This window comes from Pelmatolapia mariae, linkage group LG22 (genome assembly GCF_036321145.2).
Source record: "Pelmatolapia mariae isolate MD_Pm_ZW linkage group LG22, Pm_UMD_F_2, whole genome shotgun sequence".
NCBI lineage: Eukaryota > Metazoa > Chordata > Actinopteri > Cichliformes > Cichlidae > Pelmatolapia > Pelmatolapia mariae.
Window position 1 is genome coordinate 11,086,423 of NC_086245.2, and position 11,825 is coordinate 11,098,247.

Here is an 11,825-nt window from a genome sequence, read left to right on the forward strand (position 1 = left end):
TGATGTTTGGTTTACCAGCCCCTCTGTATAAAGCAGACCTTCAATAAACTATATCACCCAATTTGTGAGAGTAATGCAGCCCAGTGCGGTCCTCAATTAGGTATAAATGACACAGCAAATTGGAAAATTAGGGGGAGAGGGAAGGATAATTTGCTCCAAAACAGACTAAAACCAATTTATTAGGAGACTGGGGAGGAGACAAAGGGTCCGTTTCTGTCCTCCAACAGAAAATCCTACTTTAAGTTCAGATGCCTTACTGTTCACCTTGTCACAGGCTGTGTTTGAATGCTTATTTTATCAGTTAGTATGACTCATATATATTGTTTGGGAGAACAGGTTGCACTAACAGATGATGAGTGAGAAGACTGAGGAGTTTGATCTTATATGTTAGTGCAAAACAATACTGTTAGATGAATATTAATCAAACTGGATACAAATAGCTTCAGTCACTCTGCTCAGAACAGCACATAATGTTAACAACAAATAAAGGTCACATCACAGGATAGTGATGACATATGATGTATACTGTCAGCAGAGACCATAGACTGTAAATAAATGATGTAGCTTCCAGGTGGGAACAAAAGCAAATGTGGAAGTGTCTTAAACCTGCATTTTTATAGTGACCAGCAGGGGGTGTGTCTCCTCTAGAAACAAGAAGAAAGCAGTTTTATGGTCTCACTACTTAATTTTTTGTTAAATATGGCCCTCATTACTGTAAGTAATAAGAAAAAAGCAGGGTTTGCTTTAGGACGAGTCTCCCTTGTGATTGATAAATTGATGCCTTACCTTAGAGTCAACAGTATCTCTTGGCATCTCAGTCAGATTGTTGTTTGCCCAGTTTCAAAAGTCCAACATGGCAAAGACTGAAATGCTCAGAGCGATGCTTCATTAATCAATAGGTGAGGCCAAGGTTTCTAGGTCTGTCTTTCATGTACAGTCTATGGCTGAGGCAGTATAGGCAAATGTCTTTCACTGGGATGTCTTAGATTTAGTGTCAAACTATTGCCTTTCTGAAAGGACATCTGTTATAAAAGTTGTTAAATCTAAACTAAATAACTTCTCAAGTTGGTGAACTGAAGTGGGTGCAGTGAGACAGAGAGTACCTCATGGAAAGTTCCTTTTTTATGTTTATATTTTTATGTTTTGACATTTCCTCTATATCTAACATTTAGTAGACAGAAAGCCTTTAAACTTTGATTCAATACAATAAGCCTCCAGGTTTGATACAATGGTTGTTGAGCGGTTTCAATACTTATTTGGGATTAAATGTGTGAATAATTATTGGATGGAATGTAATGAAATTTGCTACAGACATCCTTGTTTCCCAAAGAAGGAATCGTAGCATCCATACACCTTTCATCCATCCACCCATCCATCCTATTATTTTCTTATGCTTATCCAATTCAGGAGGTGGCAGGCTCTGTTGCACTAGAGTTGGGTCTTTGAATCATGTTGCTTGGGATCACTATCAGAAAAGGAAAACTGCAAGTGGAAAACTGAAATGCTGGAAAACAGCTTGTGAAGTTTCCATTTTTATAAAATGAAACCTGATCTATTGTCTGGACTCCTATTTAAAACATAATGAAATTTTTTTTTCTATTCCATGAAAGTTACAATTTTGGACAACAGCTCTGTAGGGGGCCATTCTTTCTGGACTACCTTTCAAGCTTCACATTATGTTTTGAGACCAGTAGTTTTTTTTATGAACACATTCTCTGCTCTCTCCATTCTCTGATTGCTTTCAGTTGTTACAACACGATGGAGCCACATACATAATTTTTCATATTGTCTTGTAGGTGCACAGAGAAGTCGATTCACAGGAAAAAATAGGACTTCAATGGAATGAAGAGAAAATGTCCTGAAACCTCTTTTGTGAGAAAACAAGCAGGAAAAAAAACAAAGATCGGGCAGTTTCAGCCAAAAGTCAAACATTTTTACCCCCTTCTACATCTTAACTCATATTTTGAGGTTAGGAGAAACACTGTGCGGTGCATCAAACGGTGGGAAAATAAATGAAAAGCCAAGCTGACAGTTTCTTATTGAGTTTTTGGGGACACTCAGCTGCATTTTTAGAGACAGAACAGCAAAAGGAATGGAGCTGACACTCTGTTTGGATGGTTTTCAACTTTGATGCAGGGCTGGGTTCAGAGATTTCATTTCTGTTATTACTTCAGGTTACGTCTAAAAGATTTTCCCAAAGTGCTGCTGTCACAGAGGCCTTGAGATTGCTGCTCAGCTATGAGTTTTGCTCTGCGGTATTCCTCTAACTGGTCCCTTATGGGTGATTTTATTAGATGCACTTACAACCACTATGTCTCCCCTAAATAAACCATATGTGGTGTATGCTTATTTTATAACACCCACCAAAGACAAAAGTCTTTTTATTCTAGCAGTTGCCAAGTTGGTCAGCCCTAGAGAAAAACCACACTGTGTCTTGTTTGCTCACCACATGCAGACAGTTGTGGTGGCATCTTCTGACCGGGTGTGTAGTGGATGCAGAAACAATGCTGAGATGAAGTCAGTGCTGATTATAATGTGTGCCACACACACACACACACACACACACACACACACACACACACACACACACACACACACACACACACACACACACACACACACACACACAGTGGTTCTTGGATCGTTTGAGAAACACCTGTCTCTCTTGGACTCACAGCACCAGACCTACATTATAAAATAAGTAGGGGGATCAATTTGTCTTCATTTCTAGGCTGTCTTTTTATTAGATGCAGTGATGGGTGATATGATTAAGGGGTCTGCTTCAAGAGCTACTGCACATGTGCCCTGCTGATTTCCATTTTTCACAACACACAAACACATGGAAGAACACAGCTTGCAAATTTTCCTACCAACAACAACAACCACTATAGCCTATCTTTACTGGTTCAAATTCCTTTCTCTCTTTGAGTTGGATACAAATAAATATTTGCTTTTGAATGATGTTACGGCTGTCGCCGTGGGTTGAGATTATGAGGGAGTGGTGGATATTATGATATGCAAATGTGACTGTGCAGGTGCGCCTCCGGGAGTGGTGGATCCTGAGGACGGTCCGCCAGGATTGGATGCTGCCCTGGAGGTGAAATATAAGGCGGCACGATTGAAGACGGCAGTCATCCATCCTCGGTTTTACACCAACCGGCAGGGGCTGCGACATGCCCTATGTGGTTTTGCTGGTCCAGGAGGAAGTAGGGGTGGACCGCCTTTTCTGTTGGGTACAGTTTTCTCATGTTTAAGTTAGTTAGGGAGGTAAGTGACTGTTGTTTTGTTATGTTATTTTGGGGCTAGGTAAGTACAAGCTCCCTTGAGTTAGTTTCCCTTTTTGTTTGTTATTTTGGCGTGGGTCCACCCCGAAGCCTGAGTGACTCCTGTGATCTCTTTTCTTTGGTGTATTTGTAAATAAAACTGTTTTATGCTTAAGTTATGGTGTGATGTGCTGCTTGGGGTGGAGCAGGGGATGGATCACTCTTCCGTGTTGTGGTCGGGTTTCCTAGACCGGTCGTAACAATGATCTATTGAAGGTGTTTTTTCATTACCAGTTAAATGTATGGATGAGACAGTTATGTGATAAATTCAAGCAGCGACAATTAATTCTGCTGCTAAGGAATTAAGCTGATGCTAAAGTGCCAAAAAATGCAGTTCCTCTGATCACCACTTAAGGATAACTCCAAAAGTGAGTCCTCATAGACCAGCAGTCCCCAACCTTTTTTGCTCCACGGACCGGTTTATGTCCGACAATATTTTCACAGACCGGCCTTCAAGGTGTCGCGGATAAATACAACAAAATAAAACCAGTACCGGTACCAAAAAACCAGAAGATTTATTCATAACACACGGGAAAAGACCCAGGGAAATCGAGTTAACGTTAAAAACGATAAAAAAATAATGATAAAAACTGATTAAACCCCAGAAAACCATGCATTTCACACCTGAGCCTCAACTCTCGCGGCACGGTACCAAACGACTCACATACCAGTACTGGTCTGTGGCCAGGGGGTTGGGGACCACTGTCATAGAGTCCAGTGTTAAAATACCCAACTTTACAGCAGAAATATACATGTTTACAGTCTCATACAACAACCCCCCAACAAAAAACAGTTTCCTGCTTTCTAACAACTGTATACAGGGTGATATCTGTTTTTGTTATTGCTCTTTTTTTGTTATTGTGTAATTTCCATAAAGCTTAGCGTTATGCATTATTAGCGATATGGCTGCTTTGAGCCAGGTAGAGACATACGTAGGTTTAACCCTATGCTATCTAACAGGCTTCAGCTCAGCTAATTTGAGTCAATGAAATGGACCTCCTGAAAGTAACTAGTGTCAAAGGTAGACCCAAACGCAAACTGGACACAAAGTAAAACTTTATCCAAAATCTGACAATAGATTCATGAAAAGAGAACAAAAAGGTGGTGGTGTAGTAATTGATTGGTGAATAATTTTTGGCACAGTATGGACCCCTCAGGATCATTTAAGTGCCACAGCCTACCTGAGTTGTCTCTGGCAATGGCCATCCCTTCATGAGAACAGTGTACTCATCCTCTGATGGCTGATTTAGGCAGGCCAAAGCTCAGATAATCTCAAACTGTTTTTTTTTTTAACATAACAATGAGTTCACTGTACTCAAATGACCTCTACTGTCACTAAATCTTAATTCAGTAGAGCACCTTTGGGATGTGAGAGATTCACATCATGGATGTGGATGAATGCTATCACATTAATATTGACCAAAATCTCTGAGGAATGTTCCCAGCACCTTGTTGAATCGATATCAGGGAGAAATAAGCCAGTTCTGAATGGAAAATCTAAGGGTCTAAGCCAGCACTAACTAATAAAGTGGCTGGTGAATGTTGAAAAACTTAGGATATACAAAACAGGATTCCAAAACTCAACATACCAAATACATAAATCAAAGCTTCAAGAATACAGAAAAAGCTAAACAGAAACCCAGACCAAAGGTTCACATTTCAAAACTTAAAGAAAGACATACCCATTACCAGATATCATGACAACTGATGCCTTATGCAATGCTTTAATGCAAGTATCTAAAAAATCTTATGTTGTGGTTAACTGTTAATTATAATTAATTTTTAAAAATATGTTAGCACTAATTAGCAGGTATTTGTGATGCACCCACGCAGTCACCTTGCTAACCAAGCTCATCAATTGGTAAACACTGTCGCTTTGAATGAGACAAAACCCAATGGGTGACACTGGGCACAGTTTGGTAGCAATCTCAATTTTTAATATCATTTACGGATATTGCATATAAAATATTTATCTCAGCGCTTCCAGAGTTGATAGAAAAGTTAGTGTGGTTTTTCTTAACTGCAATATTTGTTGGAACTGGAGCTACAAATATATTTAGTGCCAATACAAGATATTACCAGTCAAATTACAGTACTGACTTTATTAGTTGGAACCAAAACCTCATTCCCTTTGAAGAACACTAATGTAAGTGGGTGCTTACTTTATTGATTTCTAATCAAAGCAAAAATTTTAATTTCACTGTGACATTCATTTACTTAAATGAGCTACACTGCATTTCTATACAGACAGGAGGCAGAGAGTGCAAACTTAAGAAGTGAGATAATAAAGCACCATTAAGCCAGCATCTAATTCCATGTAATTGAGAGTACATTGCATTTGTACCACTAGATTGAGTCACCGGGGAACATCAGAGCCTTTTTCATTAAGCAGTTACACTCTATAGAAAGAGATCAAATAAAGCCAAAAACAGAGGAAAGGCTGACAACAGTTCTGCCTCTGAAGGATGGCATCAGGCAACTTTGAAAACTCCTTTTTACCTCCCTTTGGAAAGTAGTTTTATGGTACACGTCTTCCATCAATAAATCTCTCCCCATGAAAGGAGATGTTGGACTTTTTAACTTTTTAGCTGAACATTGTGAACTCATTGATCCAGTCTCTTCCTTTCTAATAGTTGCCTTTCAAAGAGGGAATGAGTCAGTATTGAGGATTGTCAAAAGAAGTTTTTATAAACAACATTGCTCAGCTTGTTTCACCACCCAAATACCAGACACATTTTTCCACCCTGTGATATTTATCCACACAAAAGGTTTGGCCTTATCTTAAAAAAACGCCTCCACTCCAGTGCGATTGAACACCTTGGATGGGTTTTTCCCCTGCATGATCCACAGGCTGTCTTTGGTTTTCTGTAACTAAGTAATTAGACAATTAGTTTTCATTCTCCTTCACTGTATTAGATTAGATATTTAAAAACCAGGGCCACTAAAATCACAGTGCATCAGTTGATTCTTTTCATAGACAATACAAGTTTAATGTTCACAATATTTTCAGGGATTTTATGGCTTCCCGAAAGAGTAGACAGTAGAGGAAGACAAACTGGGGGCATAGATAGGACTAAAGATGGGTGTAGATACTGTCCTGTTCAGGATGCTCAAAGTTGATGTCAACCTGAAGAATTCAAGACCAGTGTTTACTCCAGTACAAGCTGTGTTTACATCACACTAATTGTCAAAAGAAATATCTGGCCCTTCACATGTACAGTGAGGAACATAAGTATTTGAACACCCTGCGATTTTGCAAGTTCTCCCACTTAGAAAATATTTGTATGTTATTTTTTATTTTTTAAGCTCAGCTGAAAACAGCAGGAAAACGCCCACTTGGCAGGATTTTATCAGTAGAAATGCTTTGATGTTTAGTGACTCTAGCTAACTGTTGCTTAACTGAAGAAACTGTGGTAATTTTGGAATTTCATTTAGTAGTAACTTTTCCTCCACTGGTGTTTACCACTTGTACAAGTAGGATGTGATGGCTGGTTGATGTAGCATCTATCCCGAAGTGAAAGAAATGGGTGCACAGTTTTCCCTGAAGCGGAACATTTTTCAGTCCTCATAACGGGAAAGAAACCCAGCTGCTTGTCACTCCCATTAGAAACAAATGAAAAAGCATGCTTCCTTAAAGGTCGGAAAATCAAAACAATTATCGGAAAGGGCCTAAAATTGTCCCCCGAACTCAGAAAACCTGCAGAATTAGGCGATAACTGTTTATGTGCTCATAACTTCTTAATTCTTTTTAGATAAATTAGGGAAAGTTGATCAGTTATTAATATAAAATATTACGTAGTGTATCTTACTTTCCTTCTTCTCTACAAGTTGCTAATCATCAACAACAAATGTACGACCATATGGACACGCAGTGTGAGTAACAACCTAGACACATGAACACACGCCCGAGTGAGTGAAGACAGACTGCTGGCCCATCAGCCTGCTGATGTGTGTCTGAGGTCTTGGAGCAGAAATCCTGAGATTGTGTGCAGAGGGAAGTGAGTAAAATGCTGACCTCGCTGTAAGTAACACTGACGTGCTGTTAGCAGAAAACCCTGTTCCAGTGTCATGCATCACAAAGCTGTCGACCCCTTAGACCCCTGTTTCTGACTGGTCAGCCGCAAAAAAATGTGCAAAGTGTTTTTAAGTGCTTGGGTCTCAAGTCTCTAGTAGCAGGTGCCCGTCTTCTTGATGATTTCCCTGGAAATAGGGTTTTTAATGTTTAACACAACATTAAAAAGCCTGAGAAGCATTTTATGGCTGCTATAGTGAGCTGCTGAATTGCTGTTTTTCTCCCTCCTGCATAATCAGTAGATCACATTAACAGCGGCGAGTGGGGTGCATTAATTTGAGTGTAATCTACCGTGCGGCCTCTAAGAAGGACAGCCACTGCTGATGGAACAGATTATGGAAATCTCATTTGAATGATGGGAATAAATGAGTTCAAAGTAAGGACTTCAGGTTTAAACAACACGCTTAGCTCATGTTAATGCCTCTGAATATCCCCTCCCCTTCCACGTGTCCCACCTGCTCCGGTAAAAACAATACCACTGCAGATTCCAGCGCTGCAAAAAAACCACGCCGTCATATTTGCATTGTGATTGCTTTTCTTCTGATATCGCAGCGGCAAGAGAGGCAGATCCAGCCTTCCCCTGGCACGTCTGTGCGCCAGTCATGCTAATCTATAGTTTCACGGTGATCATCTCAGAGCTTATTCAAACTGACTGAGCAAGGCTACATTGTGGTTGCACCTGCCAAAAGCCTCAGTAATACAGCGGCTCAGCAGGTTTAACACAGATTATTGCTGGTATCCTGCTGAAAAGACACTTTTCTCTCTCTTCGCCCCCCCGTCTTGTACTCCTTTTTCAAGTAGTGACAGTTGACACGGTCCGTTACATGTAAAACAAGTTCTACATTCTTGCAGAAGAACCCAAAAGAATAAAAACACTGTGGGAAAAAAAGTTTAAATAATCTTTATTTCAATTTAGCGCTCGGAAAGACAGATTCTGTAGAACGCCGATGTGATTTAAATTGACTGAGGGTAGTGTGGAGTCTCAGGTGGCTCCTGCTCTGAGTCTGTTCATCACTCTCACTCAGCAGTAAACTGAATGCTCAACCTTAATCCATTTTATTTTGGTGTATTTCATCGTAACGTGTTCTCAAATTTTATTAAATTAACAAACTCGGAGGAAAAAAGTGCTGATGATGCTTATCTCATGGTTAAAACCTCGTGAATAAAGTGGATTCATTCTACAGTTGCTTGCAGTGTGTCGTGTGCTTGTTTCAGCGACTCCATATATAAAAGTAGAGTGATGGTCCCATATGCAGTGTCATATGGCCATCTGCAAATATATTATGCCATAAATGAATCACTGTGTAACACACCATCTCTCTGTCCTTCTCAGTTGGCTCTTTATGTGGCAGCTGCTGTAACTAAAGCCACGTCTTATTTCTCCAACTGTTAGGACTGGTTGCTTTACTTTCAGCTGCTGTAAGTTCAAGACTGAAGATGAAAAAAATGAAAGGTTTAATAATAACTGGTATTAAAGTGAAAAATAAGAAATGAGTGAGAAAATGCATACTGACTTGGTGGTAGGGCTTGTGCGGCGCCTGGCAAGTTGCTACCGTATGACAAAGTTAATGTCACATAGGCGTCGTATTGAAAAAAAAAAAGTCAGTTGTGCAGCTTTCTTCACGCTCTTTTATATGATATATTACTCAATATGGTTTCAACTTTGACCTTTAGGGTTTACAATGAAGATCAAGGTCAAATGCTTGGCCAACCTAAGAACTCATGACTCCCGAGGCCTAGTATATTGTTGTGAAGTTTGAAGACAATCCATAAACAAATTGGCAGTAATAAAAAGTTTGTACTGAGTTTGAAATTTGGTGTGACCTTGAGCTTGACCTTGACCCGATTAATATCAAAATTTAATGCGCTCTAGCTGTTATTAGTATCTACAAACACTCAAAATTTTAAAATGATATCTAGACTGCTGATTACATACTCTCTCCCTTTGGGGGGGAGACAAAATAGTGTACAAAAAGCAAGTGATAACATATACATATATACATAAATATTTATTTTCATACACATAAGCAGGTCTGACTGCTGTTGGGATGAAGGACTTACGATAGTGCACCATTTACACAGTGGCTCTAACAGTCTCCTGCTGAAAGAGCAGCTCAGGGCCTCCAAAGTCTCATGCAGCAGGTTAAAAGATGTCATCCCTTATGTACATTAGCTTTGCTAACATCCTCCTCTCACCCAACTCCTCAGTGGAGTCTAGGGGACTGACCAGGACAGAGCTGGCCCTCTTCACCAGTCTATTAAGTCGCTTCCTGTCACGCTGCCACCTCCCCAGCAGACTGCCTAATAGATTGCAGAAGCCATCACTGTGTCATAAAAGACCTCAGCCTGCCCAGCAGATACAGCCGACTTTGCCCTTCTTGTACAGAGCATGAGTGTTTTCTGACCAGTCCAATCTACTGTTAAGATACATTTGGAATTTGTGCCTGATATATCAGCACAGAAGCTCAGCGTTTTACAGATTATACAAAGTTATACAAAGGGAGATGTTCTAACAGTTTGAAAAGATGAGACTTTAGGGTTACAAAATTTTTCTTTGCTTCTGGTTTTGACCTCTTCTCCTCCTACACCAACGCTGATGTGAAGGTACCGTCTGAGTGATGACACCTGTGGTTCAGGAGAATACTGTAGCGACTAGCTGCCCCCATAAAGACAAGCATAAATGGATGTGTGATGATGATGATGATGTTACCTGTGGTTCAGTATGCTAGAGTCTTTACATAATGGCATACATATGTGATGCACAGCTGGGAAAAATAATGTCTGTTATAGTTTCAATTTCTGCTTCTGATTGTTTTGTAACTTTAGGACTTGGTCTTTTCAGAAAGGACATATAAATATGATACATCAAGACATAAAAATGCTGGACCTCACTAATTTCTAAACCCTGGTTGGCCCTGATAACATTACATTATAAAAGTCACCTTTAGGCTGCCAAATGCATTTAGATTCAACACAACAAGCCAACATACATACAGATTGCTTATGTTTTCCATTTATTCTCTAAGCAGAAGCAGGTAATGTTGCACTGTGTTTCAAACAGGGCTGCTAAGGTATTCAGTCGCCTGTTTCTTATTTGCATAAAGTCTGGAAGGCTACTTTATGCAAATCAGGGGCATCTAGTGAAAACTCCATGGAAACTCTAGAAAAAACTTTAAAACTAGTCTTTATATCTAACACATTTCTTATTTCTCAGTTGAATTCTGTCAGAAATACATTTGACTGGAATGTTTTGTTTGTTACCCCAGCAGCTCAGTACATGGGCCCAGTTCAGCCTTCATACCAAAATGCTTACTTGACTACGCAACAGTGCAAGATTGATTGATTGATTGATTGAATCTTTATCGTATAATAATCGTATAGTAATCGATAGACTACCAAAATACCTCCTTACAATTACATTATATGTTACATGTACAGTCTTTAATATAGAAAAAGACTGAGTTAAAGGAGTTCCATCCAGCTGCCAACTGTCTTCTTCTCAAAGCCTCCCTGTTTCATCACTAACCCTACTGCTTAACCCAGGAATGCCTTTGAAAACAGTGTGGTTTACTGTGAAGATGCATTTACTGCTAATGAGATGTTAATTTCAGAGTCCAGAGTCCACCTCTTAGAACCTTCAACTAAGGATCTGGCATAGACACACACTAGTCACATTTGAAGAAACCCAAATAAACAGTACATACAGAAATGTTTAACTCCAAGCATTTATTAATTCTTGCAAAAAGTAACAGCAATAATCAATAAAAAAAATCCCTCAATAGTCATAAATGAAATCAGTAAAAGTGAATCAACCCCTAGTCCCAGTTCATCTCATCCTGCTCCACTCACGATCTCCTGAGATTTTGTGCAGCAAAGCTGGATGAAAGATGAGCTGAAGTGCAGATGTCCTCAGGTGTCCCATGGAGGAGGAAAAAGGTCCTCAGGCTGTGACCCCCATGGAGGCCACTTGGCACCAAGTGCCTTTGCAGGCACAGCAGAAAAGTCTTTGCTGCAGGCTTGGGGGAGTCTTTTATCATCCTTTTTACATTTCTTTATTCTCATGCAGCGTAAGGAAGCATACAGAACTCAGAAAATCCAAGACTTTTATCTAGTATCTTTTACTTTATTACTTTTTACTCTCCTGTTCCCTGCACATCTTCCTCTGCCTCACACTTCAACTACCAATCAGAATGATCTTGGTTAATTTTGATAAGCAACTTAGACACAGTATCACGGTCACAGTGAACTGCTAACTAAACACTTGTAGAAAAATATTTCGTTACTGAATTATTGCTATTTCACACAATAGCATATAAATAGAAAAACTTCATGAACACAGAAAAACCTAATTTTCATATTTACTCAACAGACTCACTATATTGCCAAAAGTATTCACAAATCATTGAATTCAGGTGTCCCAATCACCTCCA